Source organism: Cupressus sempervirens, chromosome 5 (assembly GCF_028749045.1).
Source record: "Cupressus sempervirens isolate cs-2001-9-10 chromosome 5, ASM2874904v1, whole genome shotgun sequence".
Taxonomy (NCBI): domain Eukaryota; kingdom Viridiplantae; phylum Streptophyta; class Pinopsida; order Cupressales; family Cupressaceae; genus Cupressus; species Cupressus sempervirens.
The window spans coordinates 851888530-851914429 of record NC_143122.1 but is presented as its reverse complement, the minus strand read 5'-3'; positions in this window follow the sequence as shown (position 1 = coordinate 851914429).

Below are 25900 nucleotides of genomic sequence, written 5' to 3'. Positions count from 1 at the left end.
AACTTAACGACACAAAAAATAATAATTTAGTGTATACTTTAGAAGTTTCTGTCAGTTTAAGAGGTAGTTATAGGAAGGAATTAGTCTTAGAGACTAGAGGAATTATATTTCATGTTATAAATTCCAAATTGATAGAGGTTGTAAGTGAGAGTCACTAATATTCAATAAAAATAAAAGTTTCTTGTCAAAATAGTTCTTTAACACATGAGATCCGTAATTAGTTTAGAAGTTTCCATGATTGATTGTTGATTCTTCAAAGGAACAAGCATATGAGATGTTAGGGAAGTGCATTAATAATAGTCTAGAGCTTGTGGCATTTAGTTTCATACAATTTTGTGAAAGTTTTAAGAAATTAAATACAAACTACTTTAAAACACCAAGTAGGGTATGGATAGATAAAAAAATGTAGTTTTCTAATAATTTTGCATGAATTTAGGCCTTGTATTTGATTAGTAGATAGGTAAGGGAATATATTATTCTATTCTAATGATTCTAGAAAATCATGAAACAAATTGGCATGGGATTGGACACAAGAACTAACAATCAACGAGAATGTTCAAGGAATGATTAACTCAAAATTTTCAATCTCAGTGTGGGGACCATATCTCTTGATTCCACTGTTAGATTTTTTAATTTTTTTTATATGTTGTTGGGGATCTAGTTTCTTTAAAAATAAATGGTTTGATTGGAGAAATAAGTTCAAATTCAAAATATATAAACCTATGTGTATTGGTCTATCAAGAGGACAACAAATAGGAAAGTTTATTCTATTTAATGAAATTGTGTTGTTTTGAGTGGATTAGAGATCTATGACAGATATGAAAAATTCCTTGGGAGTAGTAAGATGGTGTTAGAAGAGTGTCACATTGAGTAGGATTTTAAGGGGCACATTTTTAGTAAATTTAGTGGGTGTTTTAAAGGGTATTGGTTGATTGTTATGTTTCAAGATAGTTTGAAGTCCTTTTGTGTTAAAAATCTAATGTTGGAATATGGTAAAATGTTTAGGAGTTGAGATAAGGGAATTAACATACTCCAAGATTTGGAGATTAGGGAACAAGATTCAAGTTACATATCCAAATCTAGAGTCAAAGCTTTGATAAGGGTATCTTGTGTGAGGATAGTCACAAAGAGGTTGTGTAATGATCAAAGCATGATCAAGAGGGACTATAGAATGAAGTGATGGTTGATGTAGTTTAGCAAAGGTGTGGAGCCTAGTGGTTATGAGGATGTTGAGTGACCATTATTGTGTGGTTTGGGTTTAAGGAGGTTGATCCATTTGTGAGGCTGATTAGGATAGTTTTTGTTGTCACAAAAGTTTGTGCTCTTGGCTAAAGTTTTTACCTAAACAAAACCTTGTGAAACATAGAAACAATCTCAAAGTTGTGGGACTTGAACAATGAGATTGGGTCTCTAGAGAAGGTCAACTTCCTTACTATTAGTGTGCACCTAACTACTTCTTGAGAAGAAAAGGGATAAGGAATGCATGAAAACAAACTACCTAATCTAATCTAGAGGGGTGATCAATACACCAAAATAGTATGTTCAACCTTATCTCTGCCTGACAATGCATTATTCATCAATATAATCTCAAGATACACTAATTCAACCTTTCCTTTAATTGAACAACCACATGTAGATCAAGAACCAAATGAGATTCTTTAAGGAAGGAACTTCACTCTATCACATTCAAGGCAAAATATATATTGTCATGTAGATTGTAGAATGAAAACAAAACACCAAAAAAGGAAAGAAAATTTTGCACTTATATTAATGGGAGAATGAGGTAGAGTAGAGAAATATATTCATTCATAGAAAAAAGTAAATTATAGTAGCAAAGCATAAAATACAATGTTATCGAATCAGAGAAAAGACTGACCCTAAGAAGGGTTACAAAACTTGCTTATATAGTTCAAGCATAATTGAGATAGCTCCTGCCCTAAGAAAAATCTCAACTACTACCATTTAATGTTGCAGAGAACAATCATTGCAAATTGAGGGAATATTTGATCTTGGTATACATCTAGATATAGGAAATCATATCTTTCATACCAATTCAACCTCTAATAAGACAAAAACAATAGCCAAAACAATCAAATTGCGTAGATGGATCGATATAGCAGAAGAGGAAGAAACTTACATTGAATAGGCATGGAGAACACTCAAAAAAGGTGGCCACAAGTAATCAAGGACCTATTTTCCATTAGAGAGTTGTTTTATTTGTTCTCAACATGCCAAGTCAAACAAATTAGCAAGTCAACTAAATTCAACCATCTAACTTGCCACGTGGACCAATGTCTCTTAAATGTTTTGCCACCTCACCTAGTATCTATCTATTTGTTGACCTATTGATTGCTCCATTTTGTGACTTTGAAACTAATCTCATTCATTAGTTGTTTAATCCTATGAAATCGTTAACAACCTCATTCCATATTTGGTTGTTGCATCACAACTTAACCTTACTTTATCTACTTAACCATTATAACCCTATGAGAAATGTGGATTTGATGATACACACCATTGCCATAGTTTAGACTTAGAAGCCTTCTAACCATGCGATGCTATGAAGATAGTTATGTCATATTTGTCACCCCTTCATAGTTCAAACTGAACATGGCACAAAATTCCTGCGACCATGCATGGCTTGACTAGTTGATGTTGATCACCATGTCACAGCATGAATCTGTGAAGCCCTTTTGAAAGAGCATCAATTTCATCCATCTTTTTTATTTGATAAATGACTCTTAAAAATATGCGATGACATGACAAGAAAACCCTATGGACCTAGCCCACCTTAACACACAACGACTCATTGTATCTCCACTTTAGTTAAATATCGAGCATCTGCACAAAGTGTACATATGTCAATTGTTGATGTTGGAATATTTGATGGTCATGAAGATTGTGGGCCCTTTCAGGTGTTCTTACTACAAATTGACCTGTGACCCTACGACTAAATGCATTTGTAGCTTCAAAACTAAAACCTTGACCCATCATTAACCCCTGTGAATGAGTGAACAAAGGATCTCGCAACATCATGTCCTTAACCATGGTCTACACGTTATCCCCTGTGAACATGTGAGAACACTGAGATCTCCATTTTGTATCATGAACATAGGGTCAACCTTAACTGCTTGCAATGATGCAGAACAAGGTCTTTCACTCCATCACAATTATTAACTAGACATTGTCATTTCAAATTGTAAGGTTGCACTAATTGCTAGAGTTGATTGCTTCACAACCTTGCACAACTACTAATAGCCAAGGTGTGACAGCCTAGGATTATGTGAACAAGCATGAATCACAAGATTACAACTTCAATCAACATAAGTGTATAACATGAAATATAAAGGGTTGAAGACTTAGGAATATAAGAGATATGCTAAGGTTTTTCCAATCCCTTTAGATTTGCATGGAAAATAAATTTGAATAAGTCATATATGACCATTGGACATGTTATCACCTTGAAAAAATTCAAATTTTGGTGGGGGTCAAAAGTGGGTAACAGTTTCCAAGAAGATTGATTGGAGACCACTAGCCTTTGCATTAGTAGGGTGTCATTATTGTCATATTTTTGTTGTTTTGTGAATATATTATATGGAAATTGCAAATTTAGAAGCAATTGGTTGGAATATGGAGAATTATCATATTATTATTGAATATACCTTAGATGGGTCTGTGAGTTTGTGGGGAAAGGGAGCAGTGAAGGCCAAGACTAGAACATAGAGAGCTTGATCCTTCCTCAATGGTAAGATAGAGAAATTCATTGATTTCTTCTTCTCATCATCTTGGTAAGTTTCAAAATGTAAATGATTTTTTTTCTTTCCATGTGCAACTATCTTCTAATTTCTATGGTGTGGACTTTGAAAGATTGACATCTTTAAGTCAGAAATGTTTCAATGCATCAACCTTTTTGTAGAAATAAAAATGTTTCACTATCATCATAAATGCCTATATTTTTTTTTCACAAAATATTTCTAAAATTTTTTATTTCTTTTAATAAATTCTTTGACAGAAATGTAGCCGTTAATGAGTACCAACTTTATTCAGAGAGAAAGACCTTAGAGAAGCTATGAACATGTCTTAAGATCTCTATTACACAAAAGAAATTACAATTCTTAAAATTCTCATCTCTATTGTACAAATAAATTTATATTACTTTAATAGATTGCTGAAATTTGTATAATAGTTTATCATTAATTTATGATTACCAAAGATTTAATGAAGATCCTAGTAAAAAAACCGAACAAGGTAACTGAGGTAGTCAAGATTTCAAGGTTTATTGAGCATTCTTAAGACTAAGATTTCATCTACTTCTTCACTTCTTTTGAGCCTGATTTTTGAACTAGATTTGTAATTTATTGATAGTTGATTTGATGTATTGTTTGTAGTTGGTAAATTTTGGGGTTTGAGAAGTACCTTATACAGAAAGTAGGCTTTATAAGCTCAATTCCTAGCTGATGATAGCTTTAGGAATGTACTTGGGTTGTTATAAAAACCTTGATAGCACACATACTATAGCTTGTTAGAAAAATTGCACATTGATGTCAAAATAAAATGTGCTAGTGATCAAACTATTTGAAAACATCTAGAAATGATGATGAGATTGTAGTGTTTTCAAGTTATAATAAAAGTGGCACTGACAGTTCTTAATGCTACTTTTGGTTATATTCCTACATTCATGTGTGTACTTCTTACCTACTGTTGATGTCAGTTTTATACCACTACATAACATATAGCAATTGAATACTTGATATAGAATACCAAACACTCAACCCTCTCTTGAAAAGTAAAAACTCATGAAGAACATGAGAAAAATCCAAGGTTCCTTACACTTGTGGAAACTAACTCAATTATATTAATGTGATTTGTTGGTTAATCACATAGGCGGTCTAACATTGTTCTTTCAAGGATGTCAAACTTTTTTTTTGATGACGATGAAATCTAGAACTGCAACATATATTGACTTGATTTTCTCAATTTACTTTTCAAATTTATCTCACTTCCAACTTTTCTCTTCAAAACTCGAACTACTAAACTACTTGTTTCTTTACTTCTACTCCTATGAATGTAAATATTAGTAGATGGATGAGGATCAAATATGATGAAAGCTTTCTAGTGGTGCTATCTCCATAGATGCAATGATTCAAGGGAAAAAAGACTAGATTGCTACACAAGGCTTCCTAACAAGCCGCTAGGATGCTAGTGGCCTAGTTTATGTAACCCTATAAAACATCCACTAATATCACCATACAACTATCTATCTATTCTTACTCTTTCTTAGTGACTTGAAATAAAATCTACTTTAACAACTTCAATGGAATTTAGCTTTAACTATTGGAAGTAGAAACCATGCAATAACACCAAGTGTTCTTAATCACCATGCAAGACACATTAATGATAAGAGAAGCCATTTTGGTATTATCTAAGCAACAATTTTCTTCAACCATTTACAAATAAGAGCAAATGACCTTATATAGGTGCCAAAAATACAACCAATAGTAGAGATTAAGAGGCAAAATCAATGATCTAGATCAAATCCCAGAAACCTTAAATAGGGTTGCCACCCCATCAGCCAATGAGAATATGCCACCTCATCAATGGACTAATGAAAAAAAGGAAAAGGTAGCAACCAATGAGAAGGCACAAAAATGGTAGCCAATCAAAATTAGACACCTATCTTACCTAAGAAGAAAGGAGAATTTATCACTTGTGCTTACATCAAATGATCCTCTAATATAATTCTACCCTTTTCATTCATCTTCTTGGCTGAGGAAATGAACTTTTCTAACTTCTCATTGACTTCATGTGAGGCCAAGGCATGTTCTTCATCTTCAGCTCAGTTGAATTCATCATGTTGTTCACTACTTGTAGTGTCTTCTCATGATCTTTCTCATATTCTTTCACATATTCGATTAAGGTATTGAGGGAGGCAAGGGTGCCCAAATGCTTCTTCCAAATGGAAACCTTTCCCAACTCATCCAATCTCAATCAAAACACTATCTCACTAACATTCTCCTTCTTGATATCTTCAAAGTTAAGTACACCCCAACATTTCTCATTGTGGTTGAAATGGAAGTGTCAATTCCTGGGTTGCGTTGTGCAATCTCATTCCATATCCCTTCAAGTATCCTCAATATGATGGTCAAGGAAATATACCAAGAGTTCACAATACTCATTCCTTCTTCATCCACCAACTTGGTTCTCTCCAAATATCTCTCCATTAGCTCAATAACTACTCATAGCCTAGGAATGGTTAAGTCCTTGACTAGAAGGAAATCCTTCTACTCCCCTTCAAATGTTTTTAATTTGTCTCTAATAGCCACTAATGACCTAAATGTCAAGATAAAGTAAGGCATGAGATTTCACCCATCTTGAATTATATCACTAATCTAATCTTTGATTTCATGCAGCTGAGTTGATACCTCTTCTATGCTTCTCCCGCTATCTTGCAGAAGGGCTACTTGATGCAACTATTGAATAGGTTCACAATCTCTCCAATACTTGTTTTTGGCCTCCAACTTTACAATCCTCTCATTTGTCTTCCTTAACCTTTCTCTAATTGAAACCATGCCTTCCTAGATCTCCTCACACTCTGTGTCATTAGTGATCCTTCCCAAGTTATGCTCTACTATCTCATACTCCTAGGCTACAATCTCATTCACTCCCTTGCTAACCTTTGGTATAGAAATTTGAACTTTTTGGTCACCCTCATCATCACTCCTAATTACCTTTGCTACCATTTTTGCAATTTGTTTATGTTTTTCACTATCTTCCTTTTCCACTAACCCCTAAAAATCTTCAACTATTCAGATAGTCACCACCTCACCTCTTGGCATAAGCATTTGTCTTAACCATAGTGGTGCAGTGCATCTCCCCAAATCTAGATTTCGTTTGAATAGCAAAGAATCACCAATAGCTTCAGGTGCCTAGCTTACTTCCTCAATATCAATTGGCCTATCCTCCTCTTCACTAGTGACTATCATATGATCTCCATGTTGGTTCTTTAAGAGAGGAGAGTATTCAGTACTATTATTATAACCACTTGATTACGAATTAGAGGTCACCTCTACTGCAACCCTTTGTCCACTTTTATTAACCTCTTGGCTCCTTGCCTCAGTTATGCTCTCCCTTGATGGTGCTCCATTCTATCTCTTTCTTGGAGGCTCCTAATATTATTTACTTTTCTCAACCTCCAAATTTCTCTTCTTGCTCTTAACTTCTCTTTGTTGTTGGCTATTGCACCCACCTTTTTATCTAACTGACTCTGTTGGACCTTCTTTCTCCATTTTCATCATCTCATAAGTAAGGTGTACCCTATAACTCTGTAATTTCCTTAACTTCTTATTGTACTATGACTCAGTGTGTAGATCAGCTATCCTTATAATTGCCTCTAAGGTAGGTTCCTGATGATCATTCCAATCCACTGGACCCAATTTTGTTCCATCCACTCTATCATAATATTCCCTCAACAAATTTTTATCATCTTCCAACTAATTGGGAATATCAATGCCTCTCCATCTGATTGCCCTCATCATGCCCACTAGCAACCTTGAGAAAGATAGCCTCTTAACATGAAAGTCATCCTATGCATTGGCCCAAAAATATTCTATAGTACGAATATGTTTGAATGTGTTTTTATGAGATGCCTTGATAAGACCATTAGGATTGAATCATTGTCTTGCTCTATACCATCCTAGATGATATCATTCTAACTCCTCCTCTGCAGGTGCAAAGGTGACAGGATTGGGGCAAGTATCATTGCCTATTCCAAATGAGAAGGTAATCCCTATCTCACCTTTAAGTTTCATCATCTTATAATGCTCAAGCTACTTGGCGAACTCCATCAAAAATATTTTGTCAGGTGGGTACCTTGGAAGTCTCTTGGGAAAAACTATACTTCCTACTACTTTGATATATGTGAACTATGGAAATTAGATGAACCAACTCCCATATTTCTTAACTTTTCTTTTTCTTCCGATGAGAGCCTCCTAGCAAGTGTCCTTTTTAATATTCTTACTATCTTCATACCAAAGGTGTTATAAAACATCTTATGATCTTTGGTGTTGTGCAAATGAAGTTATGGATAGCACTTATGCACCAAACATTGGCTCAACTCATTGTCAATCACTCCTAAGGCCTCAAGTCTAGGACGTTCATATAGTCTCGCAATCATATAGAAAATATAGGACCCCATGTAGAATTTCTTTTAAATTTGTATTGTCCTTAGTTGCAACTCCAAATTTTCACTTATAACTCTAGCCCAGTCAAACTTTCACTTTCCATTTTCAATTTCATCAATAACATGGTACATCTAGTTCTTGAATTGCGTAACTTGAGCAATGCCCATGATTGAACTAAGAAGCACAATAAGGTCTCCATACTTTGGTTTGAAATCTGACTTGGTGAGCTCTAAAAACTTGGTAACTCACTTCTTGCCTTCATGTAACTGATTCTACTTTAGATGGTTGAAGTAGGCATCCTAATTATCCTAAAAGAACTTGGTTGTTTGATCCATCATTACCACTATCATGCCCTTATCGTAGGGAATATTGAATACTTCTTCAATCACTTGTCCACTGATGTTAGCCAACACTCACTTTCCTTCATCAAAATGGATGGAAATGGTCACAATCTCAAATCAGGATGTACACTCCATTACCAATTCTAGACAAGGCAAGGTAGGGGGAAAGTTGCTGCATGTACAATTTCACTCTTGTAGATCTTCTTTGCCATGGGGGATTGTCCTTCCTTCAATCTATCCTTCAACTATACCATGTTCACCGTGTCAATATTGGTGTCACTTATTTGCCTCAATTTTGAGAAGAAGGTGGTCTTAGGTATCATGTCTAACTTTTCTTTTTTGGTATTCATTCCCTTTAGGTTCTTGCTTGTACTAACATCCACCATCCTAAACACTTATTTTTTCCTCTTTGCTCTAAATGATATGGACTACACTTATAAATCTCTCAGCTTTTTGCTTTTGATGGAATCTAACTTATTTCTACCTCTCCAAATCTTATCTCTACACTTATAATCATCTCTCAAGCCTAGAGGTGGGACTACCGCTTATTTTTGTCACTTTGTTACCTTAGGATGGACTATACTTATATCTTCAAACTTCAATCCTAGGGTGGTCTAGCTTATTTCTTCCTCTCCAAATGTTCCTATCATGAAATCTACACTTATGTCTCCCAACTTTAGCCTATCAATGGAGATGATGAAGTGGTGGATGAATAGTGCAAGAAGAAGATAAGGGAAACAAACCAAGCAAGAACAAGGGAAAAAATCCACCTTTAAAACTAATCTTCACCTCAAAAGATGAACAAAAAGATTACTTTAAATCTTCCTTCTACCAAAAATCAAGCCCCTTCAACTTCAAATCTGATCTCATAAATTTAAGTCGTCTTGCAAAATGTGATGCCCTAGCAAATGGATTACTTTTAAAAATCTGCTCCTTTCACCAAATATTGACCTCCTTGCCAAAATCGCCCAACTAGAAGGAAAATCACTGCCCTAGGACATAAAAGTCTACTCCAAATCATAATTAGTCCTTCTAAATTTTTCCACAATTGCCAAAAATTTGACCTCAAAGCACCTTGTCTCTCCACCAAATAAAGTAGCCCCAGCTAAAGGAAAAAATCATTGCCCTAGGAGGAAAATTAGACCTCCAAAACTTGTCCAATCTTGCCTAAAATTAGATCTCAACCCAAAAATTTTCCTTAGGGCCTAGAAATTGCCCAACCTCTAGTAAGAAATTCGCTACCCAAAAATGGAAATCTTCAAGCCAAAACTATTGCCAAAGGAGAAATTCACTCAGCTAGAAGAAATCCCTCAACACGAAGCAAGAGGAGTGAAAATGGAATGAGGAAATAAGAGTTGGGAAGCCCCTTCTTATATCCTTCTGTCTACCTCTAGAGTGGGTTGACCTGCCTGGAGGGAAACAAAAACTTAAGTTAAACCCCCCAAAATGACTAGTTTTAAATAAAACATGAAAATAACTAAGCCCTATAGCAAAATTGACCCTTTTAATTGTCAGTTTGACCCAGAATTGCAAAATAGAAAATGGTAAGTCTAGGAGATGTCAAAATTTTCATTTAACATGTTGGTAATTAAAATATCATTAGAATCGAATCTAGCAAGCCAAAAATCAATTTCAATTCCAAATTACCAATTTCCTTTAAAATTTCTAAAATCGCCTAAGCAAAATTTCAAACAAATTAATGAGATTTTACAATTTAATCCAATTCAATTTTGCAAATCAATTTCAAATTTTTAACAAAATAAATCCTTTTCTTGGCAATCAAAATTCAATTTCATTATCAAAAATTCCTTTTTACTGGAAAATTTGAAGATTTTCTAAAACAACTAAATCTAAAATTCATTTTGAAAATGTTCAAGTTTGTTCAATTAAATCAAATTTTCAAAATCCATCTAAGTCAAAAATTTGCAATTTTATCATGCCAGATATCATTTTAACCATAAAAAAAATGTTGTTGAAACCTATTAGTCTTAAGGAAAAAATTACATGTTCTGTAAAATCTAGTTTTGGATCGGGTGAAAACAAATCAAATCCCTTCCTAGCCCAAAGGCGTCTAAGGTGTGAAATCGCCAATTCAAAAACCTCTAGACAACTCCAAATTTTACCAAAGCAACTGAAAAATTTCCAGCACCTGCGAAAATTGCCAAAGCTTGCTCAGAAAAGGGGGTCCCCAAAGTTTTTGGGATGATAGTGTGAAAACCTCACAACACATACCTAGATGTGTACATGGAAAAGTTTATTGTCTAATTGAGCTATATGCTTGTGTTCTTGGAAAATTTCTCTGGCTGAATGAGCTATCTGCTTGCCCGATAGCCTAATAAAAATTTCCAAAATGAAAGGCAAAGGATTTTTTTAATAATTGAATAGCACGTTATAAGATGTATAAAATCCATCAGACAACTAATATCTAAAAAGGTATTTTGTCTCAGTCGTGTCATCAAAATTTGATTTCATTCTGTTCAAAAGAAATAAAAAGAAGAGATCTTGTGATATTACTACTAGGATTTAACTGTGTAGTTTTTTGATTCAAACTCAATGATCTATGTTTCATAAGTGGTGTTTCATAATTGGTGTTGCATGAATCGATACTATTTTTTAAAGATAATGAATTGAAACCAATGGTCCTTGCATTACTGCATGATATTCTCAGTGGAAATTTTACTTGGAAAGTGCATGTTTTGCCTCTCTTTGAAGAGATGATGAAGACATACAAGATAATGAGTCCCTTGTTCCCTAGAAGTAAGATGAAATTTAATGGAAGTGTACAATATTTTTGAAGTTTATAAAGTGGTGATAAATTTTAAGGATCTATGTACTTTCAGAGGTTTCAAAATTATAGTTTATTGAGATTTTCTGCAGACATAAGTTAGCGTATAAGGATAAAATTTCATAAACATTAACTAGAGCTCTTTATGTTAAGTATAAAAATCTTCAGCACTCTTATACATTTGTAAGAAAAATTGTCAGAAAATTTAAGAAACATGAAATGCAACACTTACTAATTGCTTGAAAAGAAATAATAAGGGAATTGTTAAGACTTACTCAGAACATCAGATAAAGTATTTGAGATATCTATAGTGCTTGATTTTATTTTATTTTAGGATAAAATGCTCTATAGAGAACTAAGTCAGGATTAGGAAATATAGTGATGCAACTATTTTGAGAAGTTGTATATAAAATTTAAAAACTTAGTAATCAACGCTTTCTTTATATGAAACTCAGAGATCTTATGTTTTTGGCAAAAAGTTGCATAGATAAATCTTCTTTATTGTTTGAAGAAATTGAGACATTAGAAACCCAAATAATTTAGACATATAGATATCAATTCTGACGGAACTATGAAATTTTAATCTCTATTTGTAGTGTAAAATTCAGCAACCTTTACACATTTGACAAGGAAAAATCTAGTTGAATATTTTTGTTTAGAACTTGGAAGACACACACACAAATATTAGAGGAAGAGGAAATCCAAAGAAATCGGATAGGTATTTCAGGAAGTTAACATGGAGAATAGATAATTTTACAAGGCTGAAAGACCTCTTGAAGCAAAGAAAGATTACATGTTGTGTGTCAAGAGCAGGTGATTTAAAGTTGGAAACCATGACTGCCACCTCATTGTCTATCCTAGGGGTAGGTTATCTTCAAATCAATGTTATCTTTTCTTAGTTACAAGATTAAGTAATGTAGAAATGATACTTTTAAATTATGCTAATGTTTGCTTCTAACCAAGATAATTTAGTGTGACTCAATTATATAGTAGCTCATCGGCATAAAAACTAAATCAATCATAGTATAAAGAAGTGCTTGAATATATTTTTTCTTATTGTTTCTAATTTAATTGTGTGAATTTTCCATGATAGATTTTATTGCTATTTCTCTTTTCTTGCTCCTATTTTTTTTAACACTGCTGAAGGTTTTGTGTTCTTATTTAAAAATCAATTATCACTCTTGTATTAACATTCAATTTTTATGTCTATATTTAGGAATTCAATTATTATTTCATCAATAGAGAGGAACTCATCAAAAACTAACTCAATAAGATTTGGACTGCAAAAACCTTGAAATATCATATGATCAATGGTTGCTTCTTTTATTGATGGTCTATTACCACAATAGTAACATATATTTTTTATACAACTAGGACTAATATGGGCCTTGTCATTTAGAGATGCTACAAGTCCTTTGATATTGACAATATTCTCTAGGTATTCACTAGTTATTCCTAGCTTTCAGTATTTGTTGAATCTATGGATGCCAATATGAAGTTGAAGACATGCATTATTTTAATGTTTCCAATTATATGCTTGAACTTACCATGATGGATTCAAGTATGATTAGCCTCTTCAAGTAAGATTAGTTGCTTCAAGATATTTGCAGCTCAATGTTCCCCTATAATTCCCTAACAATAAGCATCGTGACAACATCATTTATATAACTCTATTTTAATTGCGGATGGGTTTAATAGCTTGATATTTAAGTTATTTCATTGTATAAATGTAATGACCCATACCAGCAAGGCTATAAAATTTACCAGCACGGTATTAAGATGACCTATATTTTACTATCCCAAAACGTCCCTATTCCTTCTTGTTAACTCTTAGAATCATAAATATACCCAGTTGCTTATAAATAACCAGTAAATGTGAATCTCATAACAATCACCCCAATAGAATTTGTCTAACTTCTTATTGGAGCTGATTTTCAAATTGATATTAAGGATTCAAAAGTAGGAACATACATTACAAACCAAGTAATAAACTAGTAACCTTTCCATAATTCTGAAGTATGTTATTGCATTAAATAACAACAATACAATAACCAGCTACTTCTAGATAACTCATAAGACATTATTGTATTATACAACAACAATACAACAACAAGCAACTATAAATCCAATCTTAAACACAGTTGTATAGTCAGATTGGAAAACTAAAGAGAAGAACCTGTAAGTGCAACTGAGACACCTGACATGATATCTCCCTTGACAATGGGTTTTCGTCCACTGCCTGCTTGGACAAGGGGCTACATCCTCACACTAGTTGAAAGCTGAAGCTTTTTGAAAACTCTCACAAGAGAGAACTAGAAATCTGAATAGTAAATCAAGCATACCAGAGGAAAGAGCCTCTTCTCCTTTTATTCTCGCAATGATGACCCTTCAGCTTCCTTTATGGGTTTCATCTTATCCCTCCTCGTCCTCTTGTGACCACATGAGATATTAATTTGACCTTTAATAATAAATCTCTAGGTAACATAGTCAAATTTAATATTGAAAATTTGTTCCTTCCTAATAATTCTAATGTCCCCAAAGAAGGGACATTACAAATCTCCCCTCCTTGAGATTGCTTGCCTCCAAGTAATTCAGTACCATGATCCCATACAAGTCTACAGGAAACCCTAAAATCCAAACTGAAAATGATTTCAGCCATACTATGAAGCCAAATGTCTCTCTGCAATAAGGCTTTCAACCGGATCCCTAGACCCCATATAACTCTCTAAAAGAACTTAGCACTTGCACCTGTAAACTATTCAACATTGACCAACACCTAGACCACAATAAAATCCTCATCCAACCTTAGATATATACTGCCAACACCTAGATCCCAAACTCTGTTATGTCATTCTGCTACTATGATGACATAGAAGCATATCAAAGGTCCATGTGTAACCTAGTAGAGTGTGAAGACCTGCCCTAAATGGGTGATGTAGGAAATGAGATGCTCATAAGCTAAAACCACTATCTCAAAACCAAAACCATCATCATCAACTTGGAAAACTTCCAAGTACATAGGTGCTATGAATATGAAAGATGCTAGAAATATAACCACATTCCTCACATAGCTACTCCACCAAGAATTACTTAGCAACCGATGAAGAAAAATCACCCAACTCCTAAGAGGGTTGAAATTAAAAAATATGTTGGGGTTGATCAACTGATAAGCAATAGAAGTTGATTCATCATTCCCAAGCTGAGTCCCTGAATCACTGTTAAGATCTGAATCAGTATTCTAGGGTCTAAAATCAATTTCTTCCTCCTCAAGAAAAACAAGAGAGGCTACCTCATCTATCATAAAAAGTGAGTTATCAGACGTCCAGTTAGTAGCCACTTCAAACAAGGGGTTATCTATCAACTGAAAGTGATCTAAAGTTTTTCTAGTTAATCGTTTAGGGAAGCTATCCAAGTCATAAGTTTGCTGAATGCTCTCAAGTTCATCGATGACTTCTAGGAAAAATTCTGTCTCATTCTATCCTCATGTTCCCAAAATTGATTCATGACCTTGATCTAATTTTCTACTCTTTGAAGAGACAATTGGGCCTCATCCAATGCCTCACAAACATGGTTTAGCTCTTTGTAAAGTTCATCAATCTCATCCTTCCCTCTATTTGACTGTTCAACATATAACTCAACAATCTTAAGGATATAATCCCTGTCGGTCAACAAATACAAGTAATTTGATTTCATAGCTTTAAGGGCTATCTTGACCTCCTACAAGTCATCAACATTCCAATCTCTTCCCGCTTCTCTTGGAATCCTCCTATAGAGCTCCTTAACCAACTCATGGGTCCTGTCATAATGTACTAAAGATGCTATAACCATAGCTTCACTAACCCTCAATTGATTCCTTAAGGTATGCATTTTGTTACTGCCCTATTGGAACTATTTATTATCTTGCAGTGTTATCTTAAGGGGTTCTTCCAATTTCAAGAAATGCATATAAGGATCATCATAAAAATGCTCCAAACTACTATTACCTTGTGGAAAATCTATCTCTTCAACCTTCCTGTCAAGGCTCACTTCTAAATCACCAATGAAGAAACTTGCACCTCGCACAAAATCTTCTACGTAATTACAAGTAGGCTGCTCATCTCTAGTAGTTATCTATTTTTTTTTTTTTAAGATCATCTAAAAGATAATTTTGGTCTATCTGAACTTCTTCATACACCCTTATGTGTTGTTCATTAGCAAAAAGATCCTGGGCCAACTCTAGATACTTTAATTTTTCCATATCAGTCATATTTAGCTGCTCAAGATAAAATTCTAAGTAGTTGCTAAATGATAAGTTATTTTGAATTCGGATAAAAAATTTATTATACTCTTCATAAATGTCGAGTATTCCTGCCCTTACATCAAATTCAAAATCATAAGCTAACTATGCTCGTGGCTTCATTGTAACTTTCCTGATTTAATCCAAATCTTTTCCCATTGCTGAATTTTGTTACAGACTTTATTAATAATAAACCTGCTCAAAATTCTACTAAATGATGTTATGGATGCAATTTTACAAATTGGGAGGTATCGTTATCAATGAGAGATTCCAACTACCCTCAGAGATTTACTAAGAACCACGCCAATAATACAGTCATTCCACAGGAGTCTTTGTCCCCTTCAGGAATATGATTTGCTTAAGTTAAGCTATTGAGAGATAACTTGCTATAAATGATCCCCTAAAATTCTCCCATGGCCTCCTCCTTTGACGATACTCAGACAGAATTGGTGATTTCTTTCTAATTCATAATGAATAATAAACTTCTATCAGGTTTTTGGCTGATGATCCAGAGGTAGCTTTTTAGAGGGTGACGGCTCAAACAGAAATTCCATGCTAACTAGTCTCGCTGTAAGGAATATTTGGGACAACACTAAATCTAAAATAACTAGTACATCAAATTCCTCTATACCCCTAGTGGTTTTAGGCTTGATGCCAATGCATTCCTATAGGCTCAAATCGTAACGTAATACTTCCAAGCTGTGCACTACAGCTTCTTTTCTTGTATAATTCAGCAACCAGTGATAGAGACTTCCTTTCACAATATTACCAATTGGCAATATAATGACTGCTTCCTCAATTCAAATTGACGGGTTTCCTTTCCTGGGTACACACTCTTCTTTGCCGATATTGGCAAATATTTAAAACAAGCTATCTTGGATTAATTTTCATAGATAGCTTTTTATTTAGATCACTGAGAGCATAACGTTCATACATCCAGCTTCATATTATCATTCCAGATTTTACATCTGCAAAGTTCTCCAAAATGTTTGTGGAATCTAATTAATGTCTGTTCCCTTGCTTGGAATACTCCACAAACAGATTCAGACTCGAGCTACCTGTTAAGATACAAGGTAATGTGTGTGAGTCATAGTGAAGATATGCAACACACTCTATTCTAGTTGATTATAATTTCCAATGGCATTGAAAGGTTGAATGGAATGCTATCCTGAGCTAGCTTCAATAGTTATCTTCATAGTCTTTGTGTGGACTTCACAAGCAACCTCCAAAGTAACACTCACGGTAATGGTTCTACACACCCAACGCTCATATTAACGACTTCAGATCTTTCGTCAATGTTCTAGCTTGGTTCTGTCAAACCATAGAGAATGACTCTAGTGAGTTTTGTTCTTGGTATCATCTCTTCTCATTCTCCTTATCAAACCTCTCTTCTTTCCAAAAGCTTATCGACCAACTTTGACACTCCTTTGTCCACTATTAATTCAGCATGTCATAAAACCTCCTTTTCTCCTTCATTTTTCTGTTCAATTTTATTTACCTTTTGGTTTGCCAGCATAGCAAAAAATATTCAAACCGAGGTCTGCAGTAGTTATATCATGCACGATTGCATATCTGAAACATTTCAAGCACCGCTCTACAATTGGCATTTAATTTGAATTGATTATCAAAATATGATGAATATAAAGGCCATCTGTCAGGAACGAGCATGTTATCTGGATAAAATAACGCTTGTGAAAAGATATTCTTTGCAAACTCCACCTGCCTTCTGCATAGAATGAAGTTATTAATTCCACCAAGGTTTGTAGGCAACTGGCATACATGCGTTAAATTTTCGTTACCAACTACTAATCCTCCAGCGGTCGTGCGTTGAAGGAAAAATTGACTCCTGCAGTGGTTATGGATGCTGTGACACCTAGACGAAACTACTTTGTGTGAGTCGATGTGTGGGCTGGTGTAAGAAAAGAAATTTCAATCCTATCGACTGGGCAATCGATTTTTAATGTAAAAGTAACCCTTGAGTGCATAAGTTATGAAATTTCTACCTTTTCTGTGTAGCAATGCCACGTCTTCCTTTACCCTTCTGATAATTTCTCATGTCGCGGTTTCAACAAAGAGTCTAGCGCTGCCCATATGTGATGACCTTTCTATTGGCACTTTATGTTGCCAAAAATAGCAGATCCGTGTGTTCAAATATTCACAACGTAATGGGAGTCTCAAATGCCATGTTTCTTCCTACCGCTTGCCTGCAAATCCCAAAATTATGATGACCTCTTAAGATGGGACATGGGCCAGTTTGAATGGTGACTAAGTCCAATCGTGTGGCCTCTCACACGAACTTCTTCCTATCTAAAACAACGAGCCAATTTGACTACGCTTGGGATTTCCTTTTAGCAAGTTAGAGGTTACCTTATTCTCCTTGAGCTTTCTTCATTTTCATCTACCCGACACAATAACATAGATCTACTATGTTTGGTCTCCACTTTCTTCACTTCTAGCCCAGTCCGAGTTTCTTCAAATGCTGATGAATGTTGGAGTTCAAATGATTGGTACCCACAGAATAAATCACTGATATTAACACATTCGAGTGAGTAATGTTTAGGTATTTTAGCACAATAAGGTTCGCCAAAGTTGCTATTTGCAAACTGACTAGCAGCGACGGATTTGATGCCACACCATGCCTCTTACCATTGTATTTTCTGATTTCATGAAGCCGTGGTAACTAGGAAAAGACCACTCAGATTGTTTTAAAGATGGACATTGCAAGACTTGAGGTTTGTTCATAAACTCCAAATACCTTAATTATGCAAGATACGGTTAAGGGGAGATCCCTGCCACTGTCACTATGCCGTGTGCCCAGCTGGATGTCTAACTCTTCCACTTGCACTAGTTTCACCTTCCCAGCACATGAATGATGAAACCTGCCCCAAAGGACAGAATACAAAACATCAACCTGCAGATATATTGCAAGACATTTTTTTGGTTAACAACTACCATAGCCGTATGAACACTTCCTTACTGCTAGTTTACCTAGACACCCTTTGCTGACTTTTGCCCACACCAACACCACTAAAATATGAAGGAATTTTGGAATCTTCATGCACTCCACATTTGACATGAAATCCATCCACAAATTCCCATGCTAATTTCATAATATTGCAACCAGGGAATAGACCTTTCTAGCAGATGCCACATGCAGGCTCAAACTCTCAAATATAGCTCTATTAATACCATGATATCATCACCAAACTGGCTGTCCAAGGTAGATATATAAATGCAGATTATAAACACCAATTTGCAGTTAACAATCACCTATAAATGTGCTTCTATGAATCCTCGAACTATGCCCAATAGGATGGCAGGTTCAAAGGCTCTAATACCACTGTAATGACTCGTACCAGCAAGGCTATAAAATTTACAAGCACAGTATTAAGATGATCAATATTTTACTATCCCGAACCATCCCTTTCCCTCCTTGTTAACTCTCAGAATCATAAATATACCCAGTTGCTTATAAATAACCAGTAAATGTGAATCTCATAACAATCACCCAAATAGAATTCATCTAACTCCTTATTGGAGCTGATTTTCAGATTGATATTAAGGATTCAAAAGTAGGAACATACATTACAAACCAAGTACTAAACCAGTAACCTTTCCATAATTTTGAAGTATGTTATTGCATTAAATAACAATAATACAATAACCAGCTACTTCTAGATAACTCATAAGACATTATTGTATTATACAACAACAATACAATAACCAACAACTATAAATCCAATTTTAAACACAGTTCTATATTCAGATTGAAAAACTAAAGAGAAGAACCTATAAGCGCAACTGAGACACCTGAAATGATATCTCCCCTGACAATGGGTTTTCGTCCACTGCCTGCCTACACGAGAGGCTACGTCCTCACACTGGCTGAAAGCTGAAGCTTTCTGAAAACTCTCACAAGAGAGAACTGGAAATCTAAATAGTAAATCAAGCATGCCAAAGGAAAGAGCTTCTTCTCCTTTTATTCTCACAATGATGACCCTTTGACTTCCTTTCTGGGTTTTGTCTTATCCCTCCTCATCCTCTTGTGACCATATGAGATATTAATTTGACCTTTAATAATAAATCTCCAGGTAACATAGTCAAATTTAATATTGAATTTTCATTCCTTCCTAATAATTCTAATGTCACCAAAGAAAGGACATTACTGTATTCCCCTTGAGGATTAAGTCTGTTTCATGCCTTCATGCTTGCAATTGCATGCATGACGTATGAGGACATATGAAATCTCTGATTAAGCTCAAATTGAGTCAAGTAGTTATGAAGGCTCTTGCTGGTAACTTCTCTCCAACCAATGGCTTGTTTGCTAGTGGTAATTGTGTTGATGTACTAGAACATTTAATTCTGAAAATACTTGACACTTTCATTCCTAATCAACCTATTAAGGAGAACTACCACATCTATCATATCCTCAAAGAGTTGTGTCTTGCAGAGTATCTTCGTCAATTGTGGTTGGCCATTCTTTTGTGTATCTAACTAGCTTGGCTATGGTGTCTAGGGACTTCTTTTTGTTTTGATTAAAATAGTTTTTTGCACTTTCCTTAAAGATGCGTGTAAATTCATCTCTGATTGGTAGCCTGAATGAGAGAGAAATGGAAATAGGATTAAGCCTTGCCACAACATTGCCTCCTGGCATGCTGATTTCCCTAGTATCTAGATTACATATTTTCATGCATTCCAAAACCAATTTCGGGCATTGAACTACCAATGGATGACCTGCCATGTCTGTTAATCCACTTTCTAGTGTTCGTTGAGCCAATGGTGGTCTATCTTCCTTGCTCATCGCTTTCCAAAAATATGCAATATCCAGGTGTCCTAGCTTCGTATCTACAATTTCTAGAAGTGTGCATTTGTGAATTGAAATGTCCTCGAGAATTGAACTTTGTGACTTTGAATTTCTGTCACCTATTTGGGGGATAACTTCAGGAAACAATAGGAGCTGAAAATTACCTCAACACAAATCTTTGGATGTATCACTGCCTCAAATTTATGTTAGGATAAAGCATTCATTTGTGATTCAACATTCTTTATACACCATTATGTTAATTAAATTATAAACTTCTTTTTCTATTCTTTGAAGAATGTTCATAAGGCATTTCTAGGACTTCATCTTTTTACTCGTCATGCATACACTCCCATTATCTCATGTATTTTGAATCTGCTTAAAAATGTTCAATGGAGAAAATTGATAAACACTTCACATTCATTATCTTTTCCTTATGCACTTTATTAGATTTATTTAATTGAATGAGAATTTAATTATTCCAGCTCGTGTTCCTCTCTTTCTGTAGATTGTTCTTCTTAACAACAAATTTGCTTCACATTTGTGCTTAATATTTCTCTATGATGCTCAAACAATTCATTCATGTGTAATATTTATGATCCTCGTGTATCATTTTCTTCAAATGTATCTTCATAGTTTATATGCATGTCAAACTTTTGATAAAACATGTTTTCTCTTGTCATCTGGATTTCAAGAGACACCTTTATCCAATCCCTCACTGGCTTATTTCCATCTTTTGTTAAACTCTTTGAGTGAGTGTTTGGTCAAATGCTCTTATGAGTGTGCTAAGCATTGGATGGCATGCGCGGGCTCTGCATAATTTTTAATCGTTCCATCACCGATTATAACTTGGTGTTTTCCTCAAACACAGAGTGAATTTCTTTATTTCCACCCGATTAAAATATTGTGAGCTTCCAATGTGATTTACATCTGTATTAGAGTTTGACATTTAGTCAAAAAGTTGGCATGCCAAGCCTATAGTGATCATTCACAATTCATTTGCTAATAACGTTCTTGTCTGCAAGATTCAACAACATAGAGTTTATAAATGTATCATGGAGGTGATGGCATGATTAAGTCGGTGCCCCTAATATTCTTATAACCTTTAACAAGATCATATACAAGATGTGTTAAACTCAATCATATCTTTGTAGCAATACATGTATGGCAATAACAATGATTGCGACTAATAAAATCTTTAGTGCCTTATCTGGTACTTATTTTATTTGGCATTCAATAACTCATATTACATATCAGAGGTTGATGCAAGGGCATTATATCTGCTGATCAAGTTGGGGTAACGCGACTCAAAACAAGGTGGAATAATTGTGCCTACTTAAACCACTTAGACTATCGGTAGTATGTTGTGGATGGGAGAAATCCTATTTGTGTTTAGTCGAATAGTTCAAATGTTCTTTTTTTCTGAAACTTCATTAATTAAATGATTTTTAAAAACAATTTTTTTATTATCAAATGATTATGGTACATACAACGAACATATTATTGATTCCATGAGTCGGAGTTCTTCTTGAAGTGATCTGCGCTATGTCTTCACTTCATGTTGAACATTCACAACTCATTCCTCATGTGTGTCCCCTTATATGTTATAACTAATGATTGACCAATCACTTTAACCATATTGAGGACATTAATTAACAAATTGACATCCTCGCTATTTGATGCATATGGGCAAAGATGGTTGAGTGCTTATCTCAGTTATGTTAAACTACAACCTGAACCAGATCTTTACCAACCCTTCATTTGAATTAATGTATTTGAATGGTATGAATATAATTCAATTCAACTTGCACACACATAGAACATATTCTATTCCTGCACTTACACTTTGCAAAATTTTGTAGAGCACCTTTGATTTTGGTGATAGATATCGATACTTGAGCAACTCTTCATACTGCTTGTTTAAACTATCACAACTCTAGATTATATTAGGTTTAAATTATCACATTATATTATCAAGAAATCTCCCATATTTTATTAAATATATATTATTTTAACTCTCATGGCTTCCTCCATTAGCCGTGCCTTTGAGTATTTGAATTGTGCATTTGAAGTTAAATATTTTAAAACCCAATTAGAGTTGTGAGAGAGAACTTGACAACACTTCATGAATTCTTTGATTTCAAAACTTCTTATGAAACCTATCCCATGCATTTCATCTATATGTAGCAATGGTATTTTGCGATGAGTTATCATAGGGTAGTTATTTGATGTTGAAATTTTTTGAAATCCTTAACTTTTAAACTTATTGAAAAATTAGAATTTCAGTATCTTTGAATTTCTTAACCTCGTTTAGTTAGAGCCTTAACCTTTTAGTTAAAGCTTTAACCTTTTTGGTCAAAAGAAAGCTTCACCATGAACTATTAATTCTAAAAATTTAGATTTTTAATTTTTTTTTAACTTTTTCAATTTTAAATAATTAAAACCTTGAAACTCACAACTTTTGGATGGAAGCTCTGATTTTGGAAGATCAAAGTGTTGGATGGATCTGGGAATGAACCAAAGCCTTTCAAATAGCAAGAGAATCAAGAATTGAATGAAAAGATTACTATTTTAAAACCATAAACTTTACACTTTTTAAATGCACATTTTATCAAAACAATAGAATTTTTAACAGTTTGACTGACAGGATCAAGAAAACATGTGCAAGAATTTTTTTTTTAAAACTTTCATGTTTTCCTTGTTTGAAAATAAAAATTAAAACTTTGAGTCCTTATTAAAAATGAGGCAATAAGATTGAAGCAACATATATATAGAGATTGGTTCTGGTTCATCATTTTCCTATTGTGGTTATCCTACAATACTCTGGCTGCAAAATGTTCCCATTAGTCATCATTGGCATTGTTGTAGCATGACACAATTTGTGCAATATCATAAGGTAAGTGACTTGCCATGGTTTTAGTACATTTTTTCTTTTTGAATTTTGTGTGCAGTAATTTCCATCACTACTTTGTACCTTCTTTCAAAAATGTTATTATTATTTTTCTGCTATTTTTTGGAAATGTGTTTAATTGCTTCTTTGTTGTTTTTTTCCAAAAACCCTCCTTTGCCTTTTTGAAAAAAAAAAATTAAAACCCTCTTTGATATATTAATAAAATTTTAGCATGTGCAAAAGACCCATCCTCATCTCTTCTAGGTAACATGACTAAGTTATATAATTACTTTATAGGTTCATTGTGATTTTTATGACCATTGGTACAAGAATAGTGAAAAGAAGGATTTGTGTTTCTTAAGTCCCTTTCATGTTTTTAGTATTTATTTTTTTTCCTTTTTATTATAGATATGAAGGAATTTCAATGACATGAAATACTAGCCTTGCTTCAGATTTTGTGTGGTCAGACAAACTGATGGGGAGCTTCTTCACTTCAGAGCTTGCTTGCTCTTCCAAGGCTACTCCTATCCTACTTCAGGTTACTATCCCAAACCCCAACCTAACGAACTCCTTCCCAATCCCCTTTTACCAAGAAACTCACCCAACAATTCAAGTTTCCATCCTCTACCTTCAGTTCACCAATTATGCAAAATTTGACCTAGAGTGCCAAAACTTCACCAAGTGCACTTAAAAGGCCAAAATAAAGTTTGAACCATCATTATAAGGTTCTTGACACATTTCCTACCTTTACACATCATTCACTTGGGCTTCACACACCCACAACATCAAATTGCCCTTTTTACCCTTGTAGCCCTAAGAGCCCCTATTAGCCCTCCTAAAAACAAGGAAAAAGTTGTAACTCCCAAAAACTCTTAACAAGTCCACTTGGTGTCTTCAGTAATTTACTTCCTAATGACCTAAGCTTGAACATTTTCTAGGTCTTAGGCTCCTGTGATGACCGTAGAGTGAGATTTCAGAAAATCATCATTTTAAGGGTTTCAAAGGCAATGGCAATGATTTCTTCACCAATGGCTTCAAACTCCACTTCCAACCTCCTCTAAGTTATGAACCCACAAAAACCTACTCCTTCATTTCCTAAGCATGATTGGCACATGCTAATCCACCGTTCCCATAAAAAACTTCAATTCAAGCTTTCATTGCACCTTGCCAAGCCTACACTGCTTTCTCAGGGCTCTCTTGAAAAATTAACTCTTTCACTTCCACAGACTCCAAAAATACTATTTAAATTATCTACAATGGCTATTTCTTTATTTCCAAAGGCCATGGTGTTTTGTCCAAGGAAGTTCAATCCATAGCCATTTTAATGCTGGTGATGCAAAAGTGAACAACATGAACACAAAATCTAACTAATTTTTCTAACCCTATCAAATGATGGCTTGAGACCAAAAAAAATATGTACAAAATCAACACATGGAATAAAGAAACTATTCCATTAAAAATAATAGGTTATTCAATCCACTTTCTCTATTCAATCCTTCAAAACCATGTTTCTAACCACAAAATTGCTCCACTATAGTTGATGTCTGTACAAGTGACTATCCAACCCCAAGAAATGAGTTGGAGAGGGTTTAAATAGACTCCCTCTCCCATCTTGGCTTTTGTTTTGGACCATAACTACCCATGTAGTTCGTTCTACCAAAACTATGCAAAAAGTTGCTATGAAATTTTACAAAAATTGCAAAGTTGTCGATGAGCAACTTTTTGACAACTTTTACAATTTTGCACATTGAGGTTTCAAACTTGGCTAGTCTATTTCCAAACCTTCTAAAATGACCTTAAAACATCTAAGGATCACTCTTGCACACATCTTTCCCCCTTTTAAGGAATTTTTCCACATTTTGCCTCATTGAGCAATTTTTAAGCAATTTTGCCTATCAAGACCCAATTGACAAAAATTGACTCATTTTCAAAATCCCACTTAATAAAAATCCCTAAAATTACCTTGATACTTTATTCCTATTCCTTATTTCTTCAATTGTTGGTTATACCATTTACAAACCAAAAATATGTTAGAGTTTCACCTTTACCCCTAGGTGCTCCTACATCATTCCCCCCTGCAAGAATAAATCTAAGGTACTGCTGGAGAGATGAATTCCTTGTTGACGCCATGCTTCTTGAAATCACTCTCAGCAATCCAAGTGACCTCATCTTTAGGTGTATCCAACCACTTCACTAGAAGTTACTTGTATACCTTGTTTCTTGTACTCTTCTTCACTCTAGAATCCAAAATCCTTTCCACCTATGGTTGCTTCTTTTCAAGCACTTGCAAGTCTGAGATATCCTTGTTTAGCTCTTCCTGATACTCTACTTCATCGACCTTAGGACCATTATTAGGTATTATGTCTTTGACATTAAAGATGGGAGAGATAGCCATGTCCCTGGGTAAGTCTACTTTGTAGGCATTGGGTCCATACTTCTCAAGTACCTTGCATGGCCCAACCCTCTTCATCTGAAAATTACTTGAAATGCCCTTTTGCAACTTGGCTTTGTTTATATAAACCATCACAAAGTCTCCTACTTGAAACTACCACTCTCTTCTCCCCTTATCCTTCTTCTCCTTCAATTTCTGATTTGCTTCCATCAAGGTCTTCTTAACCTGATCATCT